The 23,118-nt window shown below is 41.3% G+C and overlaps 1 long non-coding RNA gene across 1 annotated transcript; it reads left to right on the top strand.

The window, feature by feature from the left end:
* Positions 1-13,280: 13,280 nt before the first annotated feature.
* Positions 13,281-22,937, top strand: LOC103177710. The gene is made up of 3 exons (XR_487751.1): positions 13,281-13,331; positions 16,989-17,112; positions 22,806-22,937. It is a non-coding gene; the product is annotated as an uncharacterized LOC103177710 (long non-coding RNA).
* Positions 22,938-23,118: the final 181 nt, after the last annotated feature.

The raw sequence follows: 23,118 nt of genomic DNA, 5'->3' as shown, positions 1-23,118 counted from the left end.
CCAACCTATTCCTTCATTCTTGCAGTGACAATCCTGAGTTTGAACTCTTTATCTGGAACACAACTGGAATGCATCGGGAAGGTTTGAGGTCCTTCTCCTAGCCAGCAGCGAGTATTAAAATAGACAGCTACTGCATGTGTGAGGTACAATTCCATCTGGATATAGATTTACTCTATTAACGTAGCAATGGTCCTCAGCCTGTTGGCCCTCGGGGATGCTGCCCTGCATGAAGGGCGATATATAAATGCAAGTTGTTGTTGTTTATGGCTCCCAGCTCAGGTGCAAACCTTAGACTGTACAAATAAATTTGTTTTTGCTTTTCAAAATGTACAGGATATGGGAGGTGGTGAATTCAGTTTTAACTTTGAAGCCCATTTTGTGTAGTTCTTACAAGAAATGTACAGAAAAACAGCTTCAAAACTGAAAACTCTGTTTAAGAATTTAACAAGTTGTGAATTCTCTGAGTGTTCGTTAACAGAGCAAATCTTGGCCAGGAGGCATTTCTCCCCAGTGTCTGATTCAGCATCAGGAATGATAAAATCACATATTGTAATGTAATCACTATAGGTTTACTGAATGATAATTCACTTTTACTTACTCAGAAATAATTTAACCAATAAATAATCTATAAATTAAACTCTCCTTTGATGAAATCTTTGTATGAAAATCAATCTATTGATATTACCAGTGAAGTACTTGATAAACAATGAATGACTCAGCTCATTCAACAGCTCTGCACATTTACCAAGAGCAGTTGAACCAAATGTTAGATTTAATGTCCAGGCTATAGTGAGGTTGCAGATCTCAGTTGGGGTATCGAACAGGAGAGCTACAATTGACCTGTGCGCCCTCCTTAGGCTAGCTAGGGTTCCTGATTCTCAAATTTACACTGAACCCAAACTGCCTTGACTTGAGTTGATTGAACCCAAACTAATCTTGAATAGCAATTTGCACTTGTATCATACAATCATATAATTTAACAATGCAGAGGACATCATTCTGCCTATTGATTCTGCACCGGCTCTCAGAGCAAGCTGTTCATTCAGTATCACCGCCTAACATATTCCCATCTCCATTCAAATCTCTGGCAGTACATTCTTTGTCCCAAAAGAAAATTCTCTTAAACTTCCCTTTTGATCTTATTATTAATCAAAATAATAATCCATAATAATAATATATTCTTGTGACTATCTTAGATATAATACCTTCCACATGAGATGAATGTTGTGTTTACAAAGCAACAGGGCTTACTGAGCAAGTAGGAAACAAAGGTGGATTTGAGGGTATTGATAATAGCAATGATAATAATCCTTGCATTTTGATATACGCTTTATCATGTTGTTTAGAAGTCTCAAATTGCTTCACAGAATATAATGTAAAGTGGATTGACTATGTATTTTATGGGCAAAACATGGCAACCAATTGTGCACAACAGTGTCTCTTCACAGACAGTCAGGTGGTTAATTCACAGATAGAGAAAAGCATGGGTTGACAGACTGATTTTTTTTCTATTTTTAAACAAATTGATTAAAGGAATAGTGAAAAAGATGAGGTTTTTGAAGATGGTAAATGGAAAAGGAATCCAATTTGAACACATCATTTTCCTGTGTTCCTGTTCCTTTTTTTAAAAAGTCCTGACATCACATTCATGGAGGGTTGAAATGAGTGCACAGGCAGTTCTGCATTTTTGTTGTCCCTGAGATTAGTTTCAGTATCATTGTAATAGTTTGCTGAAAACCAGTTTTTGCCTGTGGCCAGAGCTGCAGCAGCAAAAGAGAGTTTTTTTTGTATTATATATTTATATAATTAGCACAAATATGTGCTTGTCATAGCAGCAATGGAAGGTATGACTGATGCTTTGCACACAGTCCTCTTCTGTTATGGTGATTAGTCTGGATGTGATTTCTGATTCATACCGTAGGAGGATATGCTTAATTTCCTTGTAGCCCAGGGGGAAATACACTTCTTTATTCCCCAGCAGGTTTGTTATTAGGAGAGGCACCATCATTCACTCTAAAGGTAAATCCCCCTCCACAAAATGGAGGTTATAAACCACATTGCTATTGATAGGACCCTTCTCATTTTGGGGAACAGTTCTGTGAGATTCCTTGGTGCACAGATTGAAATCCTCCTGGAAATCTTTACAGATTTAAGTCCTAGAGAAACATGTTTTCTTCTTTATTGACAAGTGATCATTGTACTTTCTGTTGCATCAGAAATTCCAATTGAGTTATTTAATCACAGATTCAAATAAATTTGTAACAAATAAATAAATAGTTAATTTATCTTCCTATAAATAAATAAACAAACAAACAAAAAACAAATAAACAATTAATAATTTGGTCACTCAATCCACGACTGTTTGTGGGACACTGCTGTGAGCAATTGGCTGCTGCATTTCACCCACAAAATATACAGTCAATTCACTTTGCAGTCTATTCTATGAAGCACTTTGAGACATCTCGAAGAACTGATAAGGCACTATATGAAATGCAAGAATCATTATTATGCTTGTTGAGTTGTATGGGAAGAGGGATTGCTTTCTACTACCCTGTTCCTGGTGTACGCAAGCAGGGCGTGTGTACGTGTATGTGTTTCTAACTTCCCTTTCTCCAGATCCACGGAGGAGATTACACAATCTAGACCTGACAAACGAGTGCTTCTTTTCTCAGTTATGGAATAGGAGATTTGTAAGCAGTTGTGTGTCAGATGTCTGACTGACTGGAAATAAATTGATAGATGCAATACTATTCTACCAAACAAACAGTATTAACCTTGTTGATTGTTTTCTGGTCTATGACACACTCATTAAGAGAGGAGGTTAAAAACATAAACCTGCCCCAAACATTGTTGAGGGTAACCTGTTACCCTTTGTCAGACATCATGTCCTCGATGAGAGCTAACTTTCTCCAGTTGAACGTCAACAAGACCGACGCTCTCCTGATTGGCTCTGTCAGCACCTCCTCACCTCAGGCACTGACAGCATCACCATCCATGGTTGCACACTCCACCTCACTAAGCCAGTCAAGAACCTTGGCGTCTTGTTTGACCCTCAACTATCCTTCCTACCCCACATCCGTGCCATGACCCATTCTGCCTTCCCCCACCTCTGCAACGTCGCCCGGCTCCTACACTGTCTCACATCGCAGGCCACCGAAACCCTCATACACGTCTTCATTACATCGAGGCTCAACTATGCAAACTCACTGCTTGTCGGCCTCCCCAAGTCCTCCCTCCACAGGCTGCAGATCATCCAGAACTCTGTAGCCTGTGTCCTCTCCCGCACTAGACTCCGTGACCCTATCACCCCTATCCTTGCCCAACTCCACTGGCTTCCCATCACACAGAGGATACAGTTCAAGATCCTGGTCCTCACCTTCAAAGCCCTCCACGGTCTTGCTTCCCCCTACCTCTCCAACCTTCAACCCTCTTCCACCCTGTTCGCTCCCTCTGCTCAGCGGGCTCCGGCCTGCTTCACGTCCCCTGCCTTGATCGTCCCACTATTGACGGGAGGGCCTTCCACCACTCTGCACCCACACTCTGGAACTCCATCCCGTAGTCCCTCTGTCTCGCCCCCTCCCTTGCCACCTTCAAGACCCACCTCAAGACCCTCCTCTTCGACCGTGCTTTCGATCTCCCCGCTTCCCCCCGATGCCTTCCCCCCACCTCCCACCCTGACCCTCAGCTCGGGTCCTTAACTCTGTCTGTTCAGCACCCTGGGATGTCTTACCGAAGTGAAAGTTTCTATGCAAATATAATTTTGTTGTTGTTGTTAAGAGGGCAGGATTCTATCCTCAATAGTAAATACAGAGTGAAAGAAACAGACTGTTCATATTTGCTATATTGAAGGCTCACAAGCAAAACATTTTAAGAAAAAGAGCAGAGAAAGGAAGCACACCTTAATGTTACAATTCTTGGTGTCGTTAAAGAACAAAAAGGTAAATTTTGTGGTATTCCTCAAAGCATTCCTTAACCTATTTAAGAAATGCTTAAGAAGCACTACCAAGTGGTATCCTATTTAAGTAAGTGGTGAACCCACTCAGGGTCCAAGCACTGCTATTTTATAGCCTTGAAAAATGTGTGATTTTATTCTGTAAATTTTAGGTTGTGCATCAAGGCTAGTTGATTTCTATGAACATTTTTCTTTCTCGGCATTTATCTGACTAAGCAGACTGAAATCCATGCTCCCCTGAGCCAAAAATATAACTTTTACCATATTAGCCTAAAGGCTTTAGGCTTAGCCCACCTGATCTCTAAAAGCTTACATATATTAAATGCTTATTAATTATATTTGATATAAATAAATGATAAGATATAATTCTTACATTTGATATAGTGCCTTTCACATCAGGACAACATCCCAAAGCCTTTCATGGGATATGTTATCACGTGAATGTGTGGTTTGTGGGTGAATGCAGCAGCCAAGTTCTATAAAGGAATGTCCCACAAACATCCATGAAGTGAATCACCAATTTGGGGGGGAACTGTTGGTCAGTACACCAGGAGAAACTGCCTTCTCTTTTCAAAAAAGTGCCACAGGATCTTTATCATGCACCGTGTCTCATCCAAAGGGCAGAACCTCTAACAATGCAGCACACCTTCAGGATAGCATTGGAGTTTCATCCTGGATTATATGAGTTCCAAGTCTCAAAATTGGGTTTGAACTCACAACCTTCTGATTCAAAGGTGAGAGTATTACCAACCGAGCCAAACTGACACACAAATTACCATACAATTATTTCCATATTACTTTACTAAGCAAGTATGCTGAGTTTGCACACAGAAAGAATAGGATGGCTAAAAGTTTGAAACCATCTTCTGGTACAATGGCTTTTATTGTTTCAGCCCGAATTCTAGCTCCTATCACAGTGTACCTGTAAATTTACTGACACAATATAGACCGAGGAGCATTATTCACAATACTTATCTCTTAGAACAGGGTACCTTTTGGAGACTGCTAGTGCATAAATACTGCAAATGGAACTGCCTATCATTCTCCCACATTTTGATTAAGCAAACTGAACAATCCTTATTTGTTAGAAACCTTCCCTTATTGTTTAAACAAATCTCTGTCAGGAATTGAGCGAACAACTTATTGCATGCCAATATTCTGAAAATATTCTCTTAGGCACTTAACTGAATGTCGAGCAGAACAACGGCAATTTTCATCCCTATTTTGAACTTTCTTTTTTAAAGTTTCTTATGGTCACTCACAGGTTTTTTTTCCCAGTGAATAACCTTTTCACTGTCTTATGAATACTTTTTTTTTAAAGTCCAATCTACTCTAAGGCCATGTTGGACATCTGTGATTTGTGAACACAGAAATATACAGAAAGAGATCAAATTAACTTACTGTGGTGAGTGAATAATAATCCTTGCATTTGATATAGTGCCTTATCACGTTGTTAAGATGTCTCAAAGTGTTTCACGGAATATACTATAAAGTGAATTGATAATATAATTTTGGGGCAAAACGCAGCAGCCAATTGTGCACAGCAATGTCCCACAAACAGTCATGGATTAAGTGACCAAATAATTATATTATTTATTTTTTCAAGGGATTATTACTCTGAAAGCAATCCGCCAATCAACTAACAACCGGGTTCCTACTTACTAATAGGTAAACAGAGGCGTGTGGAGTAAGAAAACTTGCCTTAAGGTTTTGCCTTGCCCAGGAATTGAACCCAGGTCTTGTTGCTTGCAAGGCAAGTGCTCTAACCACTACGCTACGAGATTCCACACTTTTTACTTCAATGTGATGCAATGATAATCTTTGGAATCATCACAGAATTCAAAAACAAAGCCCTAAATCTTTAAAATAGCGGCTTTGTGGCTGGACTGAAATTGCAAATCCAGAATAAGAATAATTCACCGATTTTATAAATGGCATTTTGGGATCTGAGAGCTTGAAAATTCTGAATGCAGGAAAATCTCTTCAGAAATGCGATAAACAACTGCCATGAACTAGCTAAATGGGAAAGCATGCTCAGCTTTCTCTATTCCTATGAGTGGTTATATTTTATCAATCCTATTTATGTTCCTATGAGTGCAGCTATTCAGCTATTATGCTAATCCTCAAACACTTCTCTTACGTTTATCTTACTGATTCTGGTTGATTATCGAGAATTAATTTTCTAGCCAACCGGGTGTCTGAACAACAACAACAACAACAAGATTCCATTTATAGAGCGCCTTTCACGTCAGGAGGACGTCCCAAGGCGCTGCACAGTTGGGTCATGACCCGAGCAGGGGGGAAATGGTCAGGGTGAGGGGAGGGAAGGGAGGGAGCGAGGAGGAGGAAGAGAGTCGAGAGGGGAGCTGAAGGCACGGTCAAAGAGAAAGGTTTTGAGACCGGCCTTGAAGGAGGAAAGGGAGGAAGCGGCGAAGGCACTGGGGGATGGAGTTCCAGAGCCTGGGGGCTGAGAGGCTGAAGGCCCGACCACCGATAGTAGGGCGGTTGGGGCGGGGGACGTGGAGCAGACCGGAGCCAGAGGAACGGAGGGTACGGGCAGGTAGGTAGGGGACACCTATGAAAACCAATGAACACTTATGAAAACCAATTACCGTGCTTAAAATTATTCTGAAGCCACTTAACTTGCATTGGGAGCACGGTTTGGCAAAAGTCAGAAGGTTTAAGCCCAGCATTGTGGTGTTGAGCTCACTGGCTACGCTGACACTCAAGTGCTGCTGAAGTGAATAGTAGAGATGCTGCATTATCAGAGGTGCAATTTTGGATGAGATATTAAGCCAAGATCCCTTCTGTCTGATTAAGCGGACATATAAGATCCTAGGCAGACATCCTGGCTAACAACCTCTCAGATAAAATTGTTCATTCATGGTTTTTTGGGGGCCTTTGCTGCGCACAAATCGGCTGCTACATTTGCCTACAAAATCCATAGTCACTACAGAGTATATCCTGTGAAGCGCTTGGAGACATCGCAAAGATGCGGTAAGGCCGCATATCAAACACAAGGATTATTATTATCATTTTCTAAATTTGTGAAGTTTATATTAGGTGTGTGCTTGTGGTTTTCCAAATCTCAATGCCATTATCCAGCACAATATTACATTAGTGAAGTTTTTTGTTTCTTTCACGGTTCTCTGGCCACAATAGATAATATTTCCATTACCTTTGAATGTTATTTCATTCTCTGCCTGCAAAATAAAGTGTTTATAAACCACCATCTGAGTTGCAAGCGAGCACAGTCATTGCTTGTGATCCAATTGGTCATGTTGGAGTGAAGGATAAATAGCAATGTGGGTTGAGATCCTGTCACTCAGGCCTTGATATCATATCTCAAAAGGATTTGTTATTTGCACTGAAAGAACTTCAAATAAAGTCATCCCCTTCTTTAGTCTAATCATTTTGTGCTGGGGACTTTTTGAAGTTGGCAATTCAGATCTCGTGCCTTCGTGAGGGACATTAATCGATCTTATTGTTAGGCTTCAACCAGGGACTTGTCCAACGAAGTTGCCCATTTCCATTTTTATTAGATTGTAGTTGTTAGTAAAGAGCAACAGGTGAACGAAGGTACTGCTCAAACACTGGGTTGTTGAGAGAAGATTAAACAAAAGGAGTAGTGGTATGAATAATTTAAATCAGAAATTGAAAAACATTTTTGTAGGGTAGATAATTTTAGTGTCCCTTGTGGATTTTTTTGAAGAGTTTTTTTTCATAATAGGCATAACATTAGACAACAGTTTGTGCTGCTGAACGATGAGAGTGTGACAGATTAGTTTGGGAGATTATACCGAGAATGAAGGTGCAAATGGATTCTCACTGTTGATTTTAATGACATTACTGATCCCAGAGCAAAGATGATGGGAGCTTTAATGGCAGGAGCTGAGCAAAGATAGATATTAATAGAGCAAACGTTGATTTAATAACATGAGGGGAGTGGGGAAACATTGAATAAACAACACGAATGTTTGGAATGGAATGCATCCAATGATTCTAAAGGAAGGGAAGCAGGAAACATGGGGAGAGACAGAGAAATATTCACTAGCTCAGAGATACCAGGAGGCTGATTAAAGTGGTGCTGACCATTAAAAAGGGCAGACGTGGAGAGATTTATAAGCCAGTGTGTGTAGATTCAGCAGCAGGGAAAGGAGTTGATGATAAAGGATAGAATTGAGGGACTTCTGCCGATAACACGTTATCAGCAAAGGTCAGAAGTGATTTATGAATGAGGTGTTCTTCTTTCTTCCAAGGTTCCAGGATTATTGTGAGAACGTGATGAAGTTATTAGACCAAGGGAAATAAATGTTGTGTTCAATGGGGATTGATGAACGTTGGTGTCCATGAGGTTAATGTTATTTCTGAGGTGATGGGGTGAAATTTGCAGTGATTCATAATGCATTGTGGAGTCCTGTAGCTCAGTGGTTGAGCACTCGCTTTGCAAGCTAGAGATCTGAGTTCAATTCCAGGCAGGGCGAAACCTTGGGCAAGTTTCCTTACTCCACACAGAGCCTAATAATAATCCCTCCAAAACCAAAAACAATAATAAATTGGTCATTTTCAATCCATGACTGTTTGTGGGACATTGCTGTGCGCAATTGGCTGCCGCGTTCGCCCACAAATATACAGTCAATTCACTTTACAGTGTGTTCTGTGAAGCGCTTTGGGACGTCCTCCCGACGTGAAAAGCGCTATATCAAATGCAAGGATTATTATTATTATTATTTGATATGAGATTGGATCGATCTCATTGGAAAACGCCAATTATAACATATCGCCAGGTGCTAAACAACACATGCTGCAGCTACGACATAAGATAATTCATGAGGTGAATGACTAGTTTATCTGAAGGATTATTTGCCAAGATGCCAGGAGAAAATCCCTTTGGTTCTCAAATGGTTTAATGGGATCTTCACAGCTTTTACAATCATTGGGCCCAACCCCCCCCACCCACTTTGACTCCCATCCCCAATTTGAATGCCCAGCCAGCATTGTCGTGCTTCGAAACCTCAGAAGGGTGCTATATAAATGTAAATTGTATTGTACAATAGAATACAATACAATTTAGATTTAAACGTACCCACGGAAGGACGTCTCAAAGCACTTAACAACCATTTAAGGACTACAGGCAGACAGGCTTAAAGTTTCATCCAAAAGAAAGCATCTACAACAAGTGCTCCTCATTACTGCACTATAGTCTCAGCTGAGACCATGAGCTCCTGATATGGTGCTTATATATACCACCTTCCGGACCAGAAAAGCAAGTGCTACCGACAATCTTGGTAGAAGAGATTGAGCTGAGAAAGCAAAGATTTATTTTCAGATGCAGCCCAAGTCTGGGGATTGTATCTGTCTAATGCGTTAGTCAATGAGCTTCCCAAACATCATGCTGAAGCTGGACAGTGCTGTTCTGGTGTAATGCTGTACGTGGAACACTGTTTCTGTGTTAGCTTTTGTGTGAAGCAAATTTGTGAAAATAGATTTAATAACAAAGTGGGTTAGGAGAGAAAGGAAAACTAGGAGATGTCTCACACAAACTGCACACACCCCATTAGCCAAATTACTGAACTTCCAGCAATATATTCCTAACATTGCCTTTGTCACCAGCAGAATTTTAATGTCTGCATTTGAAACATCTGCTTTTGCTTTGTAACTATTTCAGATAGTGCAAACCTGGATTTGTAGAGCTATGTGACTGGCATGTAAACTTGAACCATAATTTGCCCACAGAACACACAGTCACTGCACCTTACGGTATATCCTCTGAATCTCTTTGGGACATCCTCCCGACATGAAAGGCTTTATTATAATAATAAAATAATAATTATTCCATTTGATATACCGCCTTGCATGTGAAGTGAACATCCCAGTTAATGGTTTGCTTTTGTAAACTTCTTATTGTTCCAGGTACCAGTTTTCATGGCTTTGGATACTTGTCTCTGCCATTGCAAGACTTTCACTTTGGTGAGTCGGCAACATTATCCTTGCGCTTCTATACACTCGCATCCTACGGAGTCCTCCTGACATTGGCTGATACTGCAAATTCCTATGATCCATGGCTCTTACTACTGGAGGAAGGACATCTTACTATCCAGCAAGGACTAGATAGTAAACGCAATTCCAAACTTGTCACCAAACATCCAGTCAACCTTGGCCACTGGCACCAGGTATGGGAAGATATTTATCACTTCACCTGAAAACGCCAAACATGAAACAAATCATTACATAGTATTATGTTCTGCAACTATCTTCATATGGATCTACCTTTGATATTGAACAGAACAATTTATTTTATACATGGGTCTCACAAGATAGTGCAAAATCAATATTGCATGAGTTATATAATGTTACTCTTAAGGTCAAATGTAATGGAAAGAGTTGTTGCCTCCCAACTGCGCTCTTTCCTTTCCACCCATTCTCTTTTTGAACCCCTTCAGTCAGGTTTCCGTGCTGCCCATAGCACAGAAACTGCCCTGGTCAAGGTCACCAATGATATCCTGACCATCTGTGACCAGGGCTCCCTCTGTCTCCTCGTCCTCCTCGACCTATCGGCAGCATTCGATACGGTCGACCACGCTATCCTACTCCACCGCTTGTCCTCCCACCTAAACCTTCAAGGCACTGTCCTTGAATGGTTTAGGTCGTACCTTTCTCACCGTCTTCACTTTGTCTCAACGAATGGCTTCTCCTCCACCCCCCGTACTGTCTCATGTGGTGTCCCTCAGGGCTCTGTCCTCGGTCCCCTCCTCTTCACCCTCTATATGCTCCCCCTCGGTGACATCATCCGCAGACATGGAGTTAACTTCCACATGTATGCGGATGACACCCAACTCTACCTTTCCTCCTCTACTCTCAACTCCACGACCACCGATGTCCTGACAGCCTGCCTGTCCGACATCGAGTCCTGGACGAGAGACAACTTTCTTCAGCTCAACGTGCGAAAAACCGAGGCCCTCCTGATTGGCTCACGTCAGCGCCTCCGCACCTCAGGCGCTGACACCATCAGCATCCAAGGCTGCACTCTCCACCTCTCAAAGCCAGTCAGGAACCTCGGCGTTTTGTTCGACCCTGAGCTGTCCTTTCTCCCTCACATCCGCACTACAACTGGCACCGCCTTCCATCACCTTCGGAACATCGCCAGACTACGGCACTACCTCACCCCTCACGCTGCTGAAACCCTGGTCCACGCCTTTGTCACCTCAAGGCTGGACTATGGGAACTCTCTCCTCGCCGGCCTTCCCGCCACCTCCCTCCACAAGCTGCAGGTCATTCAGAACTCTGCAGCTCGTGTACTGTCCCGCACCAGGCTTCGCGACCACATCACTCCCACCCTCGCTCGCCTCCACTGGCTCCCCATCCCCCAGAGGATTGATTTCAAGATCCTCATCCTCACCTACAAGGCCATTCACGGCCTTGCTCCCTCCTACCTCTCCAACCTACTATCCCCCTACCTACCTGCCCGTACCCTCCGTTCCTCTGGCTCTGGTCTGCTCCACGTCCCCCGCCCCAACCGCCCTACCATCGGTGGTCGGGCCTTCAGCCTCTCAGCCCCCAGGCTCTGGAACTCCATCCCCCAGTGCCTTCGCCGCTTCCTCCCTTTCCTCCTTCAAGGCCGGTCTCAAAACCTTTCTCTTTGACCGAGCCTTCAGCTCCCCTCTCGACTCTCTTCCCCCTCCTCGCTCCCTCCCTTCCCTCCCCTCACCCTGACCATTTCCCCTCCTTGCTCCCTCCCTTCCCTCACCCTGACCATTTCCCCCCTCCTCGCTCCCTCCCTTCCCTCCCCTCACCCTGACCATTTCCCCCCTGCTCGGGTCATGACCCAACTGTGCAGCGCCTTGGGACGTCCTCCTGACGTGAAAGGCGCTTTATAAATGGAATCTTGTTGTTGTTGTTGTTGTAATCACATCATATAGGAGTCAGCCTGGCTCAGTTGATAGCACCCTTACCTGTGGGTCCAAAGGTTGTGGGTTCAAACCCATTTTGGGACTTTTGGCTCATAATCTCGAATCTGTGCAAATTGGTTGCAGATTTTGCCTATCAATAAACAATCACTACAATTTAAAAAAATATTATAAAGAGCTTTGAGACATTATGGGTGCTAAATCAAATGCAAATGTATCAAAGCAAAGCTCATTTATATTGCCAGAATTGAAGACGGCAGAACCACAACAAAGGTCTACATCCAATAATCCAGTTAATTTTTACCAATAACCAGTTGGGCTTCTAACATAGCAATTTTGGGTATTCAAGAAAACTATTGTAGCCCAAAACTTATAATCCAATTTTATCCTCTAAATCTCCCTATTTTTGTATTTTGCATTTAAACTCTCAGGGATTAGGTAAGTGTGATGCATCCCTTCACATGGAGAGACTGCATGCTCCATACCAGCCACGCAGAAATGTCCATTCGTGAATGGGATTCCCAATAGATTTGCTGATTGGCTTGTGTCAGGCACCGAGCCGACCTAAAGAAAAACAGGACAAAGATCCAGAAGTGATCAGTGTTATAAGCTTACCTCTTGCTGGCCATTTACAGAAATGGTGGAGACACCCTGGCAGTTACTCTCTTGCTGTTCCAGTTGAAGGAGCCTGCAGTGCAGCCAGGACGTTTTGGGAAACTAAGAAAATTGAAGTCGAACAAATTCATGTGTGATTCAACAAAAGTAAAAATTAATTCAGTTTCATTGTTATTCACTTACTAAAGTTTGTAATCGGGTCCCCCAACCCTCATCTGGCTTCACTGGCTCTCCATTCCCCAGTGGATCACGTTCAAGATTCTTGTCCTCACCTTTGAAGCCTTCCATGGTCTTGCTCCACCCTATCTCTGTGGCCTATTAAAACTTCACCAAAATGTTCGCTACCACTGCTCTGCAGGCAATGGCCTCTTCAAGTCCCCCATCCTGCCTGCTCCAGTATTGGCAGTCAGGCCTTCAATCTTTCTACTCCCACCCTCTGCAACTCCATCCCAGAATTTCTCCTCGGCTGGCCTCCTCCCTTGACTCCTCCTCCTCCTCATCATCATTATCTTCCTTTTCGACACAGTCATCTTCCCTCCTCCACTCCCTCTTGCCCTCCACTTCTCTGATCCTATCCCTTAACTTGGATTCAAACCTCTCATTGTCCAACATCTTGGGACATCCTACCGATGTTAAAGGTGCTATAGAAATGCAAGTCGTTGTAGTTGTTGTTATTTGCCTCTCTTCCAGGTCACCATCACATGGGACAGAGAGAGCACTTCTCTCCAGATGGATGTTTTAGATCTAGATTTACTTCGGTCAGATGTTGACTCACAAGTCATGAAACTATCAGAATGGATTGAAATGACTGCTGGAGAATTTCTGTTTGGAGCATTGGAAAAAAATGCAAACTCAAGGTACAATTGTCCTGCATATATGATTCTAAATGGTATTGAGAAAGTCAGCACATAATAATATTTTCGGATACGTCAGGTCAACAAAACAAGAGGGTACAGTTTCAGAGTTGTGAAGGGTAGTTTCAGAACACCAGGATGTACAATATTTCTTTATAGATAGGGTAATTAACAACTGAGTGGTCAAAGCCTGGATGTTGGACTCAAATGAAAATCGACAGTTGATGTTGTAATTGCAGGGAGGTTAGGGAAGATATTGTGGAGAATTGATATCACAATGAAAAATGAAACAAGTTTCTTCTGGGGTCCCAGCCATCAGTCCTCCAGATAAACCTGGCCATTCAATTCTTGGCTGTCTGTGGGTCATCGCTATGTGCAAATTGGCTGCCATGTTCATTCCTGTGTAAAACATTGGACTTTTGAATCATCAAATCACCACTGGCCTGTTGATCTAGACCGAATGCACTCTGGGACACTAACCTGCATGAGGGACGCTATATAAATGCAAGTTGTTGCTGTTGAAGGATTCCATTCCTTTTGTGGTGCCCTGAAGATCAAATCCCACTGATCTGAGAAGTTACCTTGTGGGCACAAGCCAACAATTGGGAAATTCCATTATAAGCACTATTTTTTAATGCACGATGAGGTGGCTATAAAGCACACCCCAGGTGAAGTTCAGTGCAATACTCCTTTATAACCAGTCAGAAAAGTAGAACTGTGATTTATGTGAGAGCATTTCCCTCTCCCTCAACAAAAATACCATTCTTCTCAAGACTTCTCAATATTCTGACCAGGGCTCCTTGCCGTAACTGAATCTCCTCAAGTCTTATTTGATGGAACTCAGCTCTGAAAATAGGTCTAGGTTGGGTGTATGACATACACTTGGTAATTGCCTTTGTCTCAGTGCTCACTTAGTTTTCAATTTGATTTATTCAGTGATCTAAGTGATTATGCATCTAGTATATCAATTCCTCTGTCCTGGGGAGTTGTACATCCACTTTCCACAGTATTCTATTGACTAAATGCCTGATTTCTCTGACAGCTTTGGCAAACTGTGCTGGAGAGTATGTGCTGAAGCCATGCATTCCTTTAGTGCCCTGGTGATTAAATTCCACCGATCAGAAAAGTTACAGACCTTGCTGGCATCAGGAAATTCCATTATAAGTCCACACTTCCAAAATCTGTAGCTTTACCAACCAGCTGAATATTTCTTCCACAAGATACATTTTTAGCTGTGTAAGATTCCCCTTAGAGAGACTGTTATTTTCCTACAGTTTCTCCCTGGAGTGGTTTGTCTCTACTAATTTTTTGACATTCTCTTCTCCCTCCCCACCCCCATGAACACCCACAAACACACAGAGTATCAATTAAATCAGAAAGCTCAGAAGGCAGTTTGCATCTGTCTTCTCTCTCTTGTGCATTGGCACCACCCAGTGGCACTTTGTTCACTGAGCAACAAAAAAAATTATTTTAAAGAGATAATGAGGTTGAGGCAGCCGAGATTCCTCCTCTCTGTAAAAATCTGGGCATGAATAGGTTGGTCCAGTGGGAGTTGGAATTTGGCTTCATGGGTAATAATAATAAATAATAATCCTTGCATTTGATATAGCACTTTTCACATCGGGAGGACGTCCCAAAGCGCTTCACAGAACACTCTGTAAAGTGAATTGACTGTGTATTTGTGGGCGAACGCGGCAGCCAATTGCGCACAGCAATGTCCCACAAACAGTCGTGGATTGAAAATGACCAATTTATTATTGTTTTGGGTTTTGGAGGGATTATTATTAGGCGTGTGGAATAAGGAAACTTGCCCAAGGTTTCGCCCTGTGCCTGGAATTGAACTCAGGTCTCTCGCTTGCAAAGTGAGTGCTCTAACCTACAGGAGCTACAGGACAGGGTATAGACAAGGGGACCTCCAGGCCCAGAACATTGATCAACAACTTGCTTTTATATAATGTCCTTCACTTGGAGTGTGATCTAAAAGAGGGGAAGGAGGGGGAAAGGTGGACGAATTGGGGGAGAGAGCGATCAAAACTGTGCTTGTGCCATGCAGGTGGATTAGGGAGACTTCTGGCAAGCTGTTGCAACAATAAGAACCAGGGTGATGGCAGGAATATCAATGAGCAGCATCTCACTTAAAATGTGTCCTTTCAAAGCTAGATACAGGTGTGCTCTCAGGGTTCATGTCTTATTCAATTTACACTTCATTAATAACATTAATAACGATTTTGCATTTCATATAGCACCTAATCACATCATCAAAATATCTCAAAATGCTTCCCAGGAATTACAGTAACTGCATATCTTGGGGCAAAAACAACAGCCAATTTGCACACAGCAGTGTCACATAATGAAATGAATAACCAATTTTATCTGGGGATTTGTTGATCAGGACACCAGGAGAAACTCCCTTCTTTTTCAAATATGGTCGTGAAATCTTTAGCATCCACCTGCATAAGCAGTTCCATGTCTCATCCAAAGGATGGCACCTCTGATAATGCAGCACAACCTCACCAATGAGTTAAAGTGTCAACCTAGTCCCTAGTCCCGATTTGAGGTACAACCTCAGAGAGAGCTGGGAAAACTCAGCATCTCCGGAGAAAGGAAAATGAGTCAATGTTTCGGGTCCACGACCCTTCGTCAGAACTGGGGCATGTTGGGAGGGAGAGGTTTTTAAGAACAAATTGAGAGGGGGAGGCAGGACAAGATGACAAAGAATACTATTAACACCTCTTCTCCCCAGTTTTGTTTTAACCCACCACACCCCCCTTATATTTTACTCCACTATCACCTCTTTAACCCATCAACTAACACATTCTCTACATTCTCTCCTTTGTCTTCTTTTTGTCTTCTTTGAGCTACAGAATTTATGTGAACTGTATCTTACTAAAAACCTGAAGCAATGAAAAGACGTATTTGCATAAAATGAAAATTTTAGTTAAGGCAAGTTGATGAAAAATGGGCTATCTGAGGTGAATGACAGGCAGTGAGGAATAGTATCAAGGATGAAATCATGTTAAAATTAATGGGAAGTACACAAATAGATATTTACATTTGAAGGTAATTCTTAATCAATGTTTCTTGTTGCATTTTATGATTACAGACTGTCTGAGAAGAGACATTTGTATGTAGAATTCTTCCCCACCCCCCATCTCACTGCTTTGATGTCATGAAGTCCTACCCACTGACATGAATAGGGAAGTTTTAACAGCAAAACATTTTTCCTATTCTCACTGTCACTGAGTAGTGCTTTGTAATAAGTCATGGACTCAGCCTTGCTTGTCTTGGTGATCCTGCTTATTTTTACACACACTCTATTGAATTTAGCAGCACATCACGCAATTTCAGGTGAAAATTTTGGCAATCAGCTTTGTAATATACAAAAAATATGCGGGTGAAGAAACTGGGGTTAATTTCCATCCGTTTTTTATCAGGGACTCCTTCCTGATTGTCTGCACTGGTTACAGTTAATTGTCTTTTTATAGTTTGTCCATTAGATGAATATTTGCAAATGCTGCTAACTCAACCCCATAATAGATGTAATTAGTTTTCTTGGAAGGAGTGGTCTTAATTGTTCCATCTGAAGAAGGAGCAGGATGTGATTCACTGCCAATACAACCACTAGTTTCATTAAATCTAAAGGAAGTTTGTTACCCGCAGGCTTGGGTGGTTTTCAGGCTGTGTGTCTACATTCCTGCACAGCAATGGGAGTAAGCTGAGGAAAAGGGAGTTATCAGAAAGCACGGACTACAGGAATGTCTCGCCTGACACCTGCCCCCAAACGGTAAGGAACCTCAGTAAATACCCACACTTGCTCAATAGTCACATACAAGCCAACCTTATAATGTACCCCAGTTTAGCATAAGTCCGCTTATAGCATGGGCTGTGTACTATGGACCATTGCTATACCAGAATCTTTCTACACTTCAAAGTTATGATTGAATTCAAGAATTTGTCAAATTCTGCATGTTGTAAAATGCTAGGAAAATATAGTAAACCTAGACGTAGGTGGAATTCCTCCCACATACCCAGGATAACCACGTTTTTAGGCACCTTGCTAGAGTGAGGATTTACCTTAACGAGTCTCCTGTATATCGTAATACAGTTCCACTTTTCGGCATTCCTAAGTGCTTAATAATAATTTGATCCTTGCATTTAATACAGCACCTCATCACATCAAAACATCTCAAAGAACTGTTTCTATAACATAGTGACTGTGTATTTGTAGACAAAAGCAGCAGTTAATTTATACATGGCAATGTCCTACAAACATCCATGAATTGAATGACCATTTATTTTTAAATCTACGGTATTATTCGATCCCTTATCCACAGGTTTGTGACCTCGGACCTTGAATTTTTCCATTGTTCTCCTCGCTGGTCTTCTAACTCCTAAAATCTAGTTAATTCAAAACTCTGCCACCTGTATCCTCACCAAAATCCACTCCCCATCACCCCAGATCAATTTCAAGGTCCTCCCACTTGGATACAACTCACTTCATGCCCAAGCACCTCCCAATCTCTCCAATTTGCTTACACACCATTCTTCTTCGCTCAACTGGCTCCAGAAATCTGCACATCCTTCATCCCCTCTGCTTCACCATCAGCAGCCATTCTTTCAGCTACTACGCCACAAAACTATAGAATTCTCTACCTCAATCCCTCCACCTCGCCTCTTACTTGCCCATCTTCAGATCGCACCTGAAGACCTTCCTCTTCGACCTTGACTAAGGTCCCCTTCCCACCTCCCCCATCTCAGTGTCAAGCTCTACCACTGTTAAGGGGGCCGAGATGCTATTCTACGTGAAGCATCTATTAAAGCAAGTTGTTGTTGTTAGTGAGAAGACCAGGAGAAACTCCCTCTTCTTTTCAAATAGGGCCAATGGAATCTTTAACATCTACCTAAACAGATGGGACCCTGGTTTTCCATTTCATTTGAAAGGCAGTATATCTAACAATGCAGCATTTCGCCAGAACTGCACTGGAATGTTAATCTACAATCTTAAATTCCTAACATGTGACTTGTACCTATAACCTCCTGACTCAATGACAAGAGAGCTACCAACTGAGCCAAACCTCATACATGTATTCTTATGGCTTGAGTCCTCCAAGCGCTCTGGGACGCTAAGATGAATGAGGGGTGCTATATAATGCAAGTTGTTGTTGTTGTTGAGAAGGCAATCTCAGAAAAACATTGGCGAATAACACGCAAGTTTCCTTATTCCACTTGCCTTAGTTTACCTAGTAGTAAGTAAGAATCCGATTGGCTGATTGCTTTCCGGGGGTAATAATCCCTTAAACAAAAAACTATTATTTAATAATTTGGTCACTCAATCCACGACTATTTCTGGGACACTGCTGTATGCAATCGGCTTCCACATTTTGCTCAGAAAATATACAGTGGGATTGAAAACTAGTCAAATTCAGCATTTATAGAAAGTGGCCCTAAAGAGAGTAGAGTTGAAAAGTGTTCAGAGAAAGATACCATGGGACATAAAGAGCCATTGCATTTTTAAAGATAAATGCAACAGTCATTTCTTGCAATGTCCCATCAAACAGTTACGATGTAAACTGTTAACATTTTCACCCACAAAATATACAATTAATTCACTTCACAGCATATTCTGTGAAGCCCTTTGAGATGTCTCAATGACGTGATAAGGCACTATGTCAAATGCAAGGATTAGTATTATTTAAACACAGTTAAACAGCAAGGAATATAAAAAACCTCAAAACTATTTTCCAGCACTTTTTGAGGCAGACATAGCAGACGTTGTAGATCAATTGGGAAACCATTTCAGCCTATGTTCAGCATTTTTTGAGTGAATGTCATGTTTTTTTGTTCAGCATTTATAGTTATATTGGAGGAATTTACAGATTGTTTGAAAACATCTTATAAGGTTTGCAAAGTCTTACAGAATCGTACAGAACATTACAGCATGGGAACAGGCTATTCATCCGAACTAGTCCATGCTGGACATATAGTCCACATTAGCCTCCTACTTGGATCTAATGGAGAATTTATCAGGAACTACTTCACGTAGAGAGTACTGAGATTGTGGAACTCATTATCTGAACAGTTTATATAAGCTGCATCGTTATGTTTTGAGACGAAATTGCTCCTGTCATTTCCCACTCCAAATTTGACCTTCCCTCTCCTGACTGCCCTTGCTAATGCTGATGCTCAGGTCAACAAACATGGAGATCCTTTCATGCTCTTCATGTGTGAGCTCAGACAGTAAGTATCATTAAGCAATTGGACTGTGGGGCATCATGGCTCAGGCCTGTCCTATCCTCATTCAACATCTACAATGTGAATACACTATATGGATTCACATGAATACAAGGATATATACGAATTCAAGGATTCAAATGTAAAGATTATTATTATTACTTTCTAGCAGATTGAATCAAAAGCAGGAACCATGAAAAACTCCCCCCAGTCCAGAAAGCAGTGGGATCAATTGTAGCCGCTAATTGTTATTCTTTCCTGAGGTATTTCATAATAAACCTTGCATTTGATTTAGCATTGTATTATGTCTCCAAAATGTTTCAAAGAACTTTACAGAAATGTTGAGCAAAATGTAGTGACTTTGTTTCAGCAGTGTTCACACAATCAGTCATGAAGTGAAGACTCAATTTAATCTGGGGGAATGTTGGCTAAAACACCGGGAGAATCTCCTGTCAGTTTTTGAACAGTGTGATAGAAACTTTAAAGTTCACCTAAAGAGGTGGATAGGATCTCAAATTAACATCTTATTCAAAGGACGGCACCACCAACAAGGCAGTACACCCCAACATTGCACTGGAATGTCAGCCTAGACTGTGAGTTCAAAGTCTCAATCTGGAGCTTTAACCCACAACCTTCTGACTAAGAGACGAGCATTGAGAAAGCCAGGCTGTCACCAGTAAGTGAATTGAGATCTGGTAAACACAATTAAGTGTATTAGGTAAATACAGTACACCTGAAATTCCAGGTCTTAGCTTGTAATACAATTTTGTACAGCACTTATACAGCACTTGTGCATGCACAAAAGTCTCTTCACATTATATAAAAAGTAAACAATGCTAAATTGTATTAAGTCTTGTTATTGTGTGTCATATTTGGCAAAAAAAGGTAAAAAAATATATCTCGAAATATTCTTAATATGATTGTCCCAAACATTCATGCTTTGCATTCCTGGCCACAGCTTTCAGACTGTGAGCAGACAGGAAAGGAGGTGCTGGTCATTTATCAGGTGGATTAGAAGTGGCAAGTCATCCTTATTTGTCTCCTGCTAAAAATTATCTGTCAAATAACAATTGCAATCCATCAGCTACAAGTGCACAAATTAATCCAATTTTAATTTGTTTTCAGTAAACAGTGAATTGCATCAAGTGAACAAGAGAAACAATATTAAGTAACTTGTGATTTCCCTTCTATTTTATTTTTCTGAAGCTTCAGTGAAACTTATGTACTGTCTGGAAAGGCAAACATAAACCACACATAAATCACAAATGGGTAGTATTCATCAAACAGGTAGTGCAGTCATTGGGAGAGGTGGGATAATCACAAAGGATATACAGACCACTAACCTTTATGCATTATATTTTATTGCTGATCAGTGCAATCCATGTAGAATCATAGTAGTATTTAAGATCCAGACTGTCTGCACCTAGAGTATGTGTTTTGCTCTTTGATTTGCATTGAAAGTACGTAGAACCGGTTAATAAAGCCTTACAACACAAAGCTACTCTTCAATCACAACAAATTTGGGAATCTGGAATGACAAGTTGACTTGTGAGAAATGAAAAATCCCATGATGTTGCAGTCAGAAGTTCTTCAGAGATTGAGGTCTATGCATATTGTTAGGCAGAATTTAAGAAGTTTTACTCTATATCAACCACTCTGTATATCAAGACCAGACAAGAGTACAAATGAAGAGTATAAATGAAGAGTACATGCGGGCCATTTGATCTCCTCTTGCCAAAATAACCATTCTATCCTCTTCCCATTTTAACATGAAGCCATTTTTTTAATAACTTGTGTTAAATCTCTTAACCTGACCTCTGCATCCCTCTCAGTAACACTTTCCAGCTGTTAACTATTAACTGGAAAGGGTTAACTTAACCCTCCAATATAAATGACCTGAATCCGCCTGATAATACTGTAATAATAATCCTTGTGTTTGATACTGCGCATTATCATATTGATGAGATGTCTCAAAGAGCTTCACAGGACATACAATAAAGTGATGTGACTGTGTATATTTTGTGGGTGAACACAGCAGCTAATTTAAGCGCAACAAGTTCCACAAACAGCCTGAAGTGAAATAAAACGAGACAGCCAATTGCACACAGAAGTGTCCCACAAACAGTCGTGGATTGATTGATTGGTTGGTTGGTTGGTTGATCGATCGATCGATCGATCGATCGATTGATTGATTGATTGATTGATTGATGAAGGAATTCTTTATGGCACAGCAGAAAGAAATTCAATCTCTTGTGTCTGTGGAAGCTCCATCAAGGGCAGTCTTACTGACCTGTCCTTTCACATCCCCTATAGCTGATGCTTTTTATTCCCTCTTGAAAGCCAATATGGATTTTGCTTCGGCCACCTCTCCCCGGCAAGGCATTCCATATCCTAACTACTGTATGTGTGAAAAGCTTTCTCCTAACCTCCCCATTTGCTCGTTTATTAACTTAGGTTAAATTGATGCTGATTCACTGACCGGTGGAAATAATTTTTCCTTATTGACTATCAAAACCTCTCATAATTTTAAAGACCTTTATCAGGTCATCCTGCAACATTCTTTGTTTCAGTGAAAAAAAGCCCAAGTTCCTCCAGTCATTTGAAAGCTTGTTAAGACTTTCATCAGAAGTGGCTGATTTGCCTCTCCCAAAATTGAAGCTTTCACGTCAATTATAGCAGCCGGAGATCAATATGCCTAAACTTGGCTAACTCAGCAGACCAGAAACAGAAACTGGAGCATCCCTGAAGGTGCGGCTCACCAACTCATTCATTCTTTAATAAAAATGTTGTATTGAAAATATTTTAAAAATCTTACATTTGGTAGAGCGTCTTTCACGTCAAGAGGATATCTCAAAGAGCTTCACCGGATTTACTGTAAAGTATGTATTTTGTAGATGAATGCAGCAATATCCCACAAACAGTCATGAAGTGAATGAACAATTTAACTTGGGGGAATTATTAGCCACGATACCAGAGAAACTCCCCTCTCTTCACGAATTGTCCCAATGGCTCCTTAATGTCCAACAGAAAAGGCGGACAAGTCCTTAGTTCAACATCTCGTCAAAGGACAGCTCCTCTAAAATGCAGCACACACCCAGCAAATGCATTGAAGTGTCAGCATAGACAATGAGCTCAAAATCCTCATGTGGGGTTTGAATCCACAACATTCTGACTCAAGGGCAAGCGTGCTACCAACTGAGCCAGGATAACACCATATAACTTCAGTATGAATATTTCTTAACTCAGGTGGAAGAAGGGATTCACTTTTATGCTGTAGACTCCTACATTCAACTGAACATAACTCAGCCTCAGAACATCATAGAAACGTTCGGACTGACCTTCAAGACTAAGGAAGAGTCTGGACTGCTTTTTATCACTAGGGAAAGACCGGTAAGAAAACATATAATTATTTTTATCTGGATGTACGTTTACACTTTAATATGTAAATATATTTGCCTGTCAATATTAATTCAATCATTTTGATTTCCAAACTCTTATTTTCTCCAATTTTCTTCTACACTGCCTGTGGAAGCTGCAGTTGAAGTAGAAAACATCAATG

This window comes from Callorhinchus milii, unplaced genomic scaffold (assembly GCF_018977255.1).
Source record: "Callorhinchus milii isolate IMCB2004 unplaced genomic scaffold, IMCB_Cmil_1.0 Scaffold1, whole genome shotgun sequence".
Taxonomy (NCBI): domain Eukaryota; kingdom Metazoa; phylum Chordata; class Chondrichthyes; order Chimaeriformes; family Callorhinchidae; genus Callorhinchus; species Callorhinchus milii.
This window is presented reverse-complemented; position numbering and strand designations above follow the sequence as displayed.